Source organism: Falco cherrug, chromosome 12, assembly GCF_023634085.1.
Source record: "Falco cherrug isolate bFalChe1 chromosome 12, bFalChe1.pri, whole genome shotgun sequence".
Lineage (NCBI taxonomy): Eukaryota > Metazoa > Chordata > Aves > Falconiformes > Falconidae > Falco > Falco cherrug.
Window position 1 is genome coordinate 34,452,582 of NC_073708.1, and position 10,583 is coordinate 34,463,164.

Sequence of the window (10,583 nt, forward strand, 5' to 3'; positions counted from 1 at the left end):
GCGTGGGTCACTGCACCTCATTACAGATAATAACAATAGGAAAAAATAAGAAATGCTTCCCTCCCCAAATTCTCAGCTTCTTGGAGGTGCTGCAGGCAAGCCTCCTGGTAGGAATCTGTCCTGGCTCTCAGCACGTGGCACGGTCCCGCCAGAGTCCTGCACCTACGGTTCCTGTGGCCAGGACGGGAATTGGCTGTGGAGGCAGGGATAGCTTGTTTTCCTGGGGGGCACGGGGGTGGGAATTCTGTTGTAGCCCGGATCTGATGTGGCTCCTGTTTCAGGCGCGCGTTCTCCTCAGCAGCGGTGGTGCAGAGGGGTGCACATGCCCTGTCACCTGTGCGATGTGACGTGTGGCCACACCCAAAGCGAGGGAGCAGCACGCAGCTGGCAGCTCCTGCTCTCCCAGTCCGTGTGCCAGATAAAGCTTGTCAGCAGGCGTTGTCACCTGGGCATGGCAGAGTGTCCAGGGAGGAAAAGAGACAACGTGGGTCTGGCAATGTGCAAATGGCCTGTGGCGTGACACGGAGGCAGCGGAGAGGCAGCAGGTAGATGGTTTGTACATGTACTGTGTGAGACTGAGAGGTCTGTATCTGTCCCTGGGTCTCTCCTGTGGGATGGCCTGTGACTACCAGGAGGCAGGTTGCCACCCGTCGTCACAGGCTCTCCCTTCCCACGCAGCCACAGTGCTGTTTAGGCTATCACCAGTGACATAGTCAGGGCAGTAAAGCACGTACCTAGACAGAGATCCCCGGTCTGGGGGGCAGGAGTGGGACGAGCTGCTGACTCCAGGCCAGATGCTCATTTGAATCGGCACCTGCAAGAAGCAAAAAGTGCCTGAAAGTGTCTTACAGCAAAATTCTCTGTTTTCTTTTGGTGGTGTATTATGAACATTTAACTTCTGGTAGACCAAGGCATTCAAACTACTATATTTTAATTATTGCCACTAAAATCCTCGGAACATCAAACCCGCAATGCCTCATTTTTTTTCTCCATTTGCAAATATCTTTGGCAAGAGAAACTGAACAATAAATTTTACTTTTAGTAAGGGTAATCATTAGCGATGATCCCCTAGTAAAAGATGACAATTAAAGTGTTCTTGCACATTTTTCACTCCTACAGAATTTAATGTATGTATTTTAATGTATTTTACAGGTTGTCTTGTCTCACAATGCACAAGCTTGGGGCAGAGAATCTATAAAGGATACAAATAGCTAAATGTGTGTGTGATGAAAAAAAAAAAAAGAAAAACGAACCAGAAAAAGATTGCAAGCTAGTCTTTAATCTGGTGGTAATCTCTATTTTTAAGGCAGCATTCTTTGCTTTCCATGTATTAATTATGCATAAACTGGCTGCTAAGCTTGTCTTTACAAAGTAGGAACCATTAATATACTTCTTTTTTGTGCTTCTTTTTGTTGGCTTTTCAGCTAAGGCACAGAAACACCAGCTGAACCAATTAGCTGTCTAAAGTTTAAGGCTTATTACACATGCTAAGAAATTAAATTCTTGAATGTACAGTAATGAGGTACCTTAAAATGCAAGAGAGTGGGCAGATGCAATCAATCAAAATAAATCCATTGGTGATACTCTCTTTAACGTTTTATTGGTAACTATAAAATGAAAGTAGACCAGCAGTGATCAGAATAGAAACCCTCCGATTAAAATTCAATTTGTTTTCCCCTTCCGTAGTTGAGAAGACTCTATTCAGCAGGTAAGGGTGAATGCACTCTGGGAAAAACAAACAGAATTAAATGAAGACATCATCAGAGTCAGACCTGGAAAAACAGACCTTGTGCCTCTCCCTGAAATAGGCAGCCTGACGTTAGACATTAGCATTGTAAAAAGACTAAAATAAATCCGACGATTGGAAAGATTGCATGTTCTAGATAAAAATATTTATTGTTGTTGTTGCCTGAAACCATGTGTTCTTATTTTCAACTCATTAACCTGAAGACAGAAAGAAATTAATTCTTGGGACTGCTTTAATGTCATTACCAGGAGTGTTTTAAGGTCCAGTACTTAATGCAATTAATTTCCCCAAGACATATTAGCAATAATGCTCATGTACACCTGGATGTATAACATACAAATATGTGGCAGGGATGCTGTTGTCCCCTGAGGAAGCTGTCTGGTGAAGGTCCCTGCACGGGACCACTCTGGCCGGCACCAGGACGGACCCCTCTGTTTCTGTGGTGGGCGTGCGGGGCTGCGGGGCCAGGCGTGCTTTCAGAAGGGACTTGCAAAGTTAGATACTCCGAGGAGCCCTTAGTAGCCCTGCACTTAAGGGACTACCTCCCCTGCTTTAAAAATGTATCCTTGGTCTTGTGTTTTTTGTTTTTTTTTTTTTTTTTAAATCCTTTTCTAAAACTTAAATATCCTTTTGGTAGTGGCTGGTGGTGGCAACTGAGTCTGCTCCTGCTGCCTTCAGCAGGAACTCGGGGCAGGCAAGCAAGGGGCCGGTGGTGCCTGCGCTGTCTGCTAATGCCGGCCTTGGCTGCTCCACCTAACCTCAGCTTACCCACGCGCCTCCAACTCGGTGGCTTTGTCCGGGCATTCTGATACAGAGAAGATTCTTTTCAGCAGATGAAGAAAACTTTAAGGAAACGCCCACTGGCATCACCATGATTAATATCTCCCTCAGCTTTTGATCAATCTTTGTAAGGCAGTGGGAGACTCATTGTGTTTGGAGCTGCGCTGCTGCCAGACTTGGTGCTGGAAGCCCACAGCCTTCAATGGGAAGACCAAAGATGCTGCAGAAAATAATGCTCACAATTTTCATGTAGCGTTTTCTGGACATAATTAATGCTATGATGTATTGTGCAGTCTATCAAAGCTGCAGCTGCTTGGGAAAGCGTAACATCAGGATCTTAAGATTCTGTGCTAATTCCTGTGAGTTTTTATATTCAGTCTGCCTCAATTCCCTCTGAACTATCAATTCATCAAGCCGGTCTCATTTGGGATGCAGCTGCTCCGCATCTCCTGGGGTCTCACAGATCTCAGTGTGCAACTCCATTTCTGCATCCCTGCCATAAGCTGCTACTAAAGCAGCCTGTGGTTATTGTGATATTCTTCATCTCCTCTTCCGAACTGCCACTGCGTGCTCTGTGCTCTTCCCTGCTCAGTGTTTCACTCCAGAGGCGGCTGCAGTTTAGCATTAGGTGAAACAATTCCTGAGTGTGCAAATGTTTCTAAAATGTTTTTAGACCCTTTTGAAAATGAAAGTGGATTTATAAGACCTATTATTATATTATTATTCTACTTCCACAGAAACATTTAAAACATGAGTGTTGTCTTGGCAGGGTTGCCTTGGAAACATGGTTGATGTAGTTGATACTTTTTTTTTTTTTTTTAAAAAAAAAGCATCATCTTTGTGTTAGCTGATTGCAGTTTGCTGTTTGGTAGGTTACCGGAGGAGACATAATCAGCTCGGTTTCCCTTGGAAAGCAGATGGGGTCCTATCTTCCCTAGCTTGCTGCCTCTCTTGCCTCGACCTCCCCACTGCACCCCTGAACTGTCTTGTGGTTTACTGATAACCAGGCAAACTCAGGTTAATGTATTTCCTTCTGAACTTTTATCGCGCTGTGTTTGCTCGCTGACGCAGCTGCCAGCGCTATCAGTCTGGTTGACTCGGTAGCAGCAGTTCTTTGTGCTCTCTCTACCTGCCCACTCTCTTTCTCCAGACAGTGCTCATACTGCCATGCCCTGCTAAGCATGCCCCGTGGCCTTTGCCAGTGTACCTTCATCCTCCTTGGTGACCGTGTCACAGTTTCAGTTCACAGGGTGCTTTTTCAAGGTTGCTGAAAAACGTAGAGTGATGTGGTAGCTGCCCATCCCAGTGTACAATGAGGGCATTTAATGGACGTAGCTCATTTTGTTCCTTTCTCTCGCCCTACTCGAGTTTGCAGGGAGGTGGGCGGACAAATGGAACATCAACATTGAACTTGCACCCGAACAGATGTGCTAGACAGGCATCAGATTCTCATTTATGTTTTTGAAAGGAGTTTAGTTTTCATAGTTAATCAGATAATGGTGCCGCAGTTTGTTGTGGGTGTTTTGTTTGTTTATTTTGGTGCTGGTGTTTGGTTGGTTTTTTGTCTCCCCTGGCATGGACATTTGCATGGTTTAAGTTTGGATACAGCTGGCTTGTGTTGCCTGGACTTCTAGTAGAATCTTCTTAATTTATATCTTCTGTTAAAGGCGGGGGGAGGGGAAAAAGACTAAGAGAAAAAGGCCATGATAGCTTAAATGCCATGGTCGCCAAATATATCACACCTTGTTTCAAGTTCTGCCTCTGCAGGGGTCTGCTTAGAGTCCTCTGAGGACTTTTGACTGTATTCTGCCAATAGCTCTGTGTTGAAAGCCTGTGCTGAGTAATTATTTCTTTCTTACCATTAAATAGCAATGTGTAGAATAATCTAGAAATTCATTTTGCATGTTACAATACAAGATGGGTTTTTGCCCAGGGTAACTGGCTAATTCACTATCACTGGTGCCATCCAGAAAGTTTGGTAACTTTTTTTTTTTGAATAAAGTACATCCTTGTGAAATAAATGCCCTTTCCTCCTCAAAAAAAACCCCAACAAACAAAGCCCACACCAAAAACCAGTTAGGAACAATACAGCCAAAATGTTTTATTTGGGCAATACAAATACAATCAAATCAAAAATATCACAGATTTTCATACATTAGTAAGAAGTTACTGTACACTTGAACAGTTGCCATTTTTACAGCTAACAAAGCTTTACCTTTATTAAAATGTGTTTTCCTCTCACATAAAATATACACTTTTCACCGACGTATTTTACATCATACACCTCTCTGGGATAAGAAACATTTCACAAACAATGCACGACAGAGGCCATCTTCTCTAAACCCATACAAAATATTACATAGAAGCGAGAAACACTGGTATATCCTACTAGGCTGCAGCCCTCAAATGTCATAGTCTGTTGCTACTAAAAATACTACATGCATCGTAAAATGCTGTACACCATTTAAAGTTTGGACTTGTCAGGTTTGATCCTAGTTCCACGTGGTACTTGGTAGTGAGTGTCAAACATTGACATTGTACTAATGGCACACTGGCTCTTCCTCTGTGTTCACATCTGCAATTAAAAACCCCTCAAACGCTGTTCCTAGTGCCAGAGCAAACGTGAATGATTTTTGCAATACAACACCATGGCTGATCGTTTGGTACCCGTGTGCCTCGCAGATACACAGTCTGCTCCGTCTTCTGACAGCATAATAATAAACATCGGAAATGAAATCCTCTATCCACTGAAATAAATGGAAGTCTTGTCGCTGATTTCAGTGGAACCAGATTTTAACCCTGCAGTGGTCTTACATTTCCCTTACAATTAGTACAATATCAAAGGAGGGGAAAAAAGTTCCACGAAGAAAGACTCCAGCCATCCTGCAATAGGAGATCACTGGCAGCGAGCATCACTGTAATGTAAGGTTTCCATAAGAGCTTCCCCGGGGACTACCAAGAACCATTCTTTTATAATAATTTTCTGATTTAATTTGGAGAACAGATGCAGGAAATAAATGCGCTCATCCCTACAGGCTGTTGCTGAAATTTGGAAAGAATTAGGGGCTCTGTTAACTTCAGGTTAAACTAATTAAAAAAACATAGAAAAAGAAAATGTTGCTATATTTTTACCCTGGGAGAAGTTCTGTTGTTAACCTAACAAACAAGTGATGGAAAAGTGAATTTTCTCCCTAGCCATTGTACAGCAGTAAGGTTACAGGGAAGTTAATGAGTGGCTTTGGAAGAAATTTTCCATCTATTTTAAAGAGGCTTTTTCTTTAATTGCAAACAGGAAGATTTGCCTGGTTTCTGGGACAGATGCTTTATGTACTGTAGCATTGTTCTTGTAATGTTCTTTCTTGGCTCGAGCTCCCTCCCCCCCCCCCCCCCGGAAGGCACCAGCCGGCCCCCAGCGGGACACAGAGGTGCTGAGCTGTCCCGGTGGCTCGTGTGCCCGAGGTTTTGGAGGAGTCAGGCTGGGGTCCAGGAAACTCCAGTCCGAGCCCGGTATCTCAAGGCGCCTTTCAGACATCAGCTTCTCTTTCTGCACAGGTTGCTGCCGTCCTGCTGCCAGGCCGGCTTTACACAGAAACACCCTTCCTGCCTTAGCGCCTCGCTGGCGAGAACAGCCTCTGCCAGGGTTGCTTTGGGTGCCTTCGGGCAGGCAACTGTTTCTCTTCAAAAAAATCCTTCAATCCTCATAGATAAGGCATCAGTTTAATTTTGTTACTGTAAACCACTTTTAAAAAACTAAAATCCTCACTGTATGTTGTCATCTTGAGGTGATTTACTTAGAAACGAATAAAAAAAAAAAAAGAGTAATTTATATGTATAAGTATCCTTCTCTAATCGTAACATGATGTATGACGCACAACCTGATTCTGGAATAAAATACAGTCCTTAACAGAAGCAACGTGAATGTAGGGGAAAGTAATTTGCTCATCTCCCGTTATTTGTGCATTGACCGCGTTAAGATGGCTTGGTCTTCTCTGTGGCTAATGGTTGCTCACAGGGAGGAAGTGCAGCATTTTTGCATCGCCTGCAGCCTCACCCTGTGGTGCTGCAATGCTGCTGTAGGACAAAATCCTAACTGTAACCGAGAGTCTATGCGGTGCCTTTGACAAGCTAGGAGATGGATGGATGCAACGGGAATATGTGCTTGGTGTTGGGTTTGGTGGTTGAGGAGTGCGCTGACCTGGCTGCTGCTTGAGCCCATGTAGGCAGTCGGGTCTCACTCAATCAACCCTTGTAGGAGATTTAGGAAAGTGCTCACTGTGCTGCTGATTGATGATGTTTAAGCAGAATTTGATGCACTTGGATTCACACTAGTCATGGGAATATATTTTTGCAGCAGTGCAAGTGTGACCAGTGTGCTGTGATGAATTATATTTCCTTGGATTCGCTTGGCTTATGCTGTTATCAGCTATAAGCAAGCTAGAAAACAAACAAATACAATATCTGATCTTTTGACACAGGTACTGTATGTTGGGCTCAAAGGAGAACTTTCATCAGCAGGTGACAGATAAAGGTGTGATGGGTATCGTCCGTAATGTGAAATCTGGCTTTGAAATTATGTGAATTGCACATTATACAGAAGCACTTCCAAGTTGCCCTCAGCATTATTCTTAGATTTACTATGTAGTTTAGGCAACAATTTACTTGTGAGAAAGCCGCCCGTGCACAAATAGGGGCAGAAGCTGGCTTTTCTTTTATCTATATGCTACTTCATTTGTCCTGGAATAAAATACAGCATCACTTGCTGACATTTGCCAATACCTCAGCTAAAAGTTTACAGTTCTGAAATTCGTTAAAAGTAGGTTGTCATGGTTGATTTTTGTTCAATCTGATCATTAATAACATCAGAATAAATTTACTTAATCTAAATTAAACTGAGGTTTGGGGAACTATATAAAAGTGACGATTTCTCGTACGGCTGGGGTGTGTGTATGGGATATCTTTTATACAGGTAATTGTATCTGTAGGTTTTTATATTCATGTCTTGCGTCTGAGTATACAAACAAGCGGTGCATGCTTGCTTTCTTTGGATTACTAATGTGTCTTTCATTCAGTGAGGTTGCCTGTCGGAAACATTTTAGAATTGTTTAGTATTAACTTGTCTGTTCTACTGTGCCCCCGCACGACAGTCAAACACTGCCATTTGCAAGCGGACTTCTGTTCTCTTACATATTTTACTGTAATGGTTCTACCTCCCTTCCCGTAAAGTGGAAATGAGAAGGGGAGTCCAATATTTACCGTGAATGCATTATACAGATTCACAAGGAAATACACCGGGCTGACCTCCGCTTTCTGTTACACTAATCTCAGCATGGTTTACTTCATTTAACCAATGTGATTACTTGACTGCAAAGCTGAAGCCGTAGCAGAATGCGGCTTGTGTTGTAAATCTGCCGTATGTAGCTCCTCTGCACATGCAGGGATGGCAGAGCAGCTCTGCAGAACCACCCAGCTGGGTACCAGGAGCGTGCTGCCGGCCAAAAAGGCCCACTGCACAAAACCACGTGCCTTGCTCAAAGGTGACAAAATACGTGACGGGGAAGCCAGCACTGACATGATAAAAGCAAAATTGGCTTTCTCACGGAAAATTCAGAGATCATGTGCGTTAGGTGGTCCTGTGAGGAGGAGGGAGTTGGACTTGATGATCCTTATGGGTCACTTCCAACTTGAGATGGTCTATGATTCTATATACAGTTCTACAGAGGAGCTGTACTAAGAAATTAACATGATGGTGCTTTCTAGAACCACTCTGCTGCATGGATCATGATTTCACATGCAAGCTCCCAAAACATTGCATCTTTCTTTGTTTTGGCCTTGGGATAAAGGGCTTTGTACTTTCATTAAACCTTTTTGGGGTTGTATTCATTTTAATAAGTGCATTTTGTTATTGTGGGTCATTAGTTCCTACATCATACGTGTCAAACCTGGCAAGTTCCATTTAAAATATTCTTTTTGAAAGAATAGTTTTATACCTGATAAATAACATGGAGGATTCACCTCAGTAATTTATTCTGCAACAAAAGAATACTCGTCTTTTGCAAGAAGATTTTTTTTTATCATTTGTGATACTAAAACAAATGGAAACCCATTTGTTTTCATTCATCAACTTCATGTGAAACTCACACCCCTCTCAGACTGTCAAAGGCGGCATGATGTCATGGGGTCCCACAAAAAAACAAAGGGGTCAGACTCTAGCTATCCCCATACTGAATTCTTTCCACGTGTTTTTTCTTTCTTTTTTAAGGCTCGTTTTAATAAACACTATTTCAATTCACATTTACTCAGATTCTTCCACCTGGGACTCTCACAGGCTGCGCTGCATTAATAGGAAAGCTAAAGACTCCCCCTGTCCCTGCGCCAGGGACTGTCACTACGGTCTGTCAAATACGAACACCAGAACACTCCTTCATTTGCCTGCAAGGGATTAGATGGTGAAAATGGGAATCGAGGGTCCATATGACCCCGTCGGGGTGAGATGGCAATACTGCTTGTTTTGCCACACAAAAAGCGTCGCCCGAGAAGGCGCTGCATCCCACCTGCCCTTCCAGCTTTCACTGCCTGTGGAGAAGTCACCGTGTTACAACCCAGCCGTAATTCTCTAGCATTGATTAGGGCGATGTGGGTGAAGGATTGCACAGATGTTTAGTTTAACCAGTAGCGATTGACATGGAGGCTTTATGTTCTGAACCGGTGAATAATGCTAGGCTTTCCCTTCACGCTCCTTAATACTTTTTTGACCTTATTTGTCTGTAAGTAGCTTTGCCATCAAAAGCTGTAATTCTGCTGAGTGATTTCCCAAATGCAAGAGGAGTCCTACTGTGTAATACTTGCCAGATCTCACAGTGTGCAGCATTACATTACATGCAGGGTTTACTACTGAGTGATTCCATTTTGCAGTCCAGCTAGTACCATCTCATAATTAAATAGCAAACTCATGCCGTGTAAAGGTCAAACGTATCAAACCTGCCAAAACAAAGGCCGCATGCATGTGGGACTCGGGAGATGGAAGACCAAAGTCAGCATATAACTGATATCCATTCATTAGCTTAGAAATTAGGACTTGCCACGGTAAGCAAATTATTTGCTGTAGATGTACTGCGTGAGAGCGTACTGCAGTGATGAAGCTCACGCACGTGGCTTAAAACAGGCTTTAGCTTTGTAACCTGCGTCAGTTCCACTCTCGGATGTATTAATTTTTTGAAAGAGAGGCATTAACAGCACAGTAACTTTGCTTACACATTTGCTTTGATCTTGTTTTTTGAGCCGTGTAATCAAGAGCCGGTGCTTGATAGCTAAGGTTGCGTTTTCTGTCAAGCTTTTTCAAGCTTTTAGATGCCAACAGGGAGATTAGGTTTTTAATGTGGGCTTTGTGTCTTAACCCCTTATGCAAGTAAGTTTAATAGATACACCCAGGGAGCAGAGTGTTGTCATAATACAAAATATACCATATTTTCATATGTTAGACCTGCTCTGTGAGGAAAAAACAGTAAGTGGGTTACAGTAGCTTTACTGTGTTTGTAAGGGTTCATAATTCATTCCTCTTGTCCTAGAAATGAGCTTTAGTCTGTCTCTTATGGAACTTGTCCTATCTGCTGTTTGTTTAGCACAGGTAAAAATAATTCAGGTCTCTTTAAATGATTAGCTACTCCAGTTTTAATTGGGAAGGTCTCGGCTGGTTCTTGCTTTCTTCCCTTCTAATGCAATGTGACCCTTGTTCACAGAGGTCAAACCAAACTGCTATAGCATAGCTGGATCGACATATTCAAATCTGATGTTTCGCTGTAATTGATCTTCCGCTGCACGCAGGGGGTAAATTAAATACAATATGTAAGTATTAAATAGAGGTACTTGAGCCTCCTGTTAGTAAAACTTTGGTCTTTCTGCTCTGTCCCTAAGCATGTCCGTACAGTGTGAGACCGTATAACGAACAGTGCTGAGCGGAGCCTGTTGTCAGTGTGCCTGTATCGTCCCTGGGAGGAGCTGCGCTGTGCAAACACAGCGGAGGTCCTCAAAATGCTGGATCTTGTTGTTGAGGAAAAAT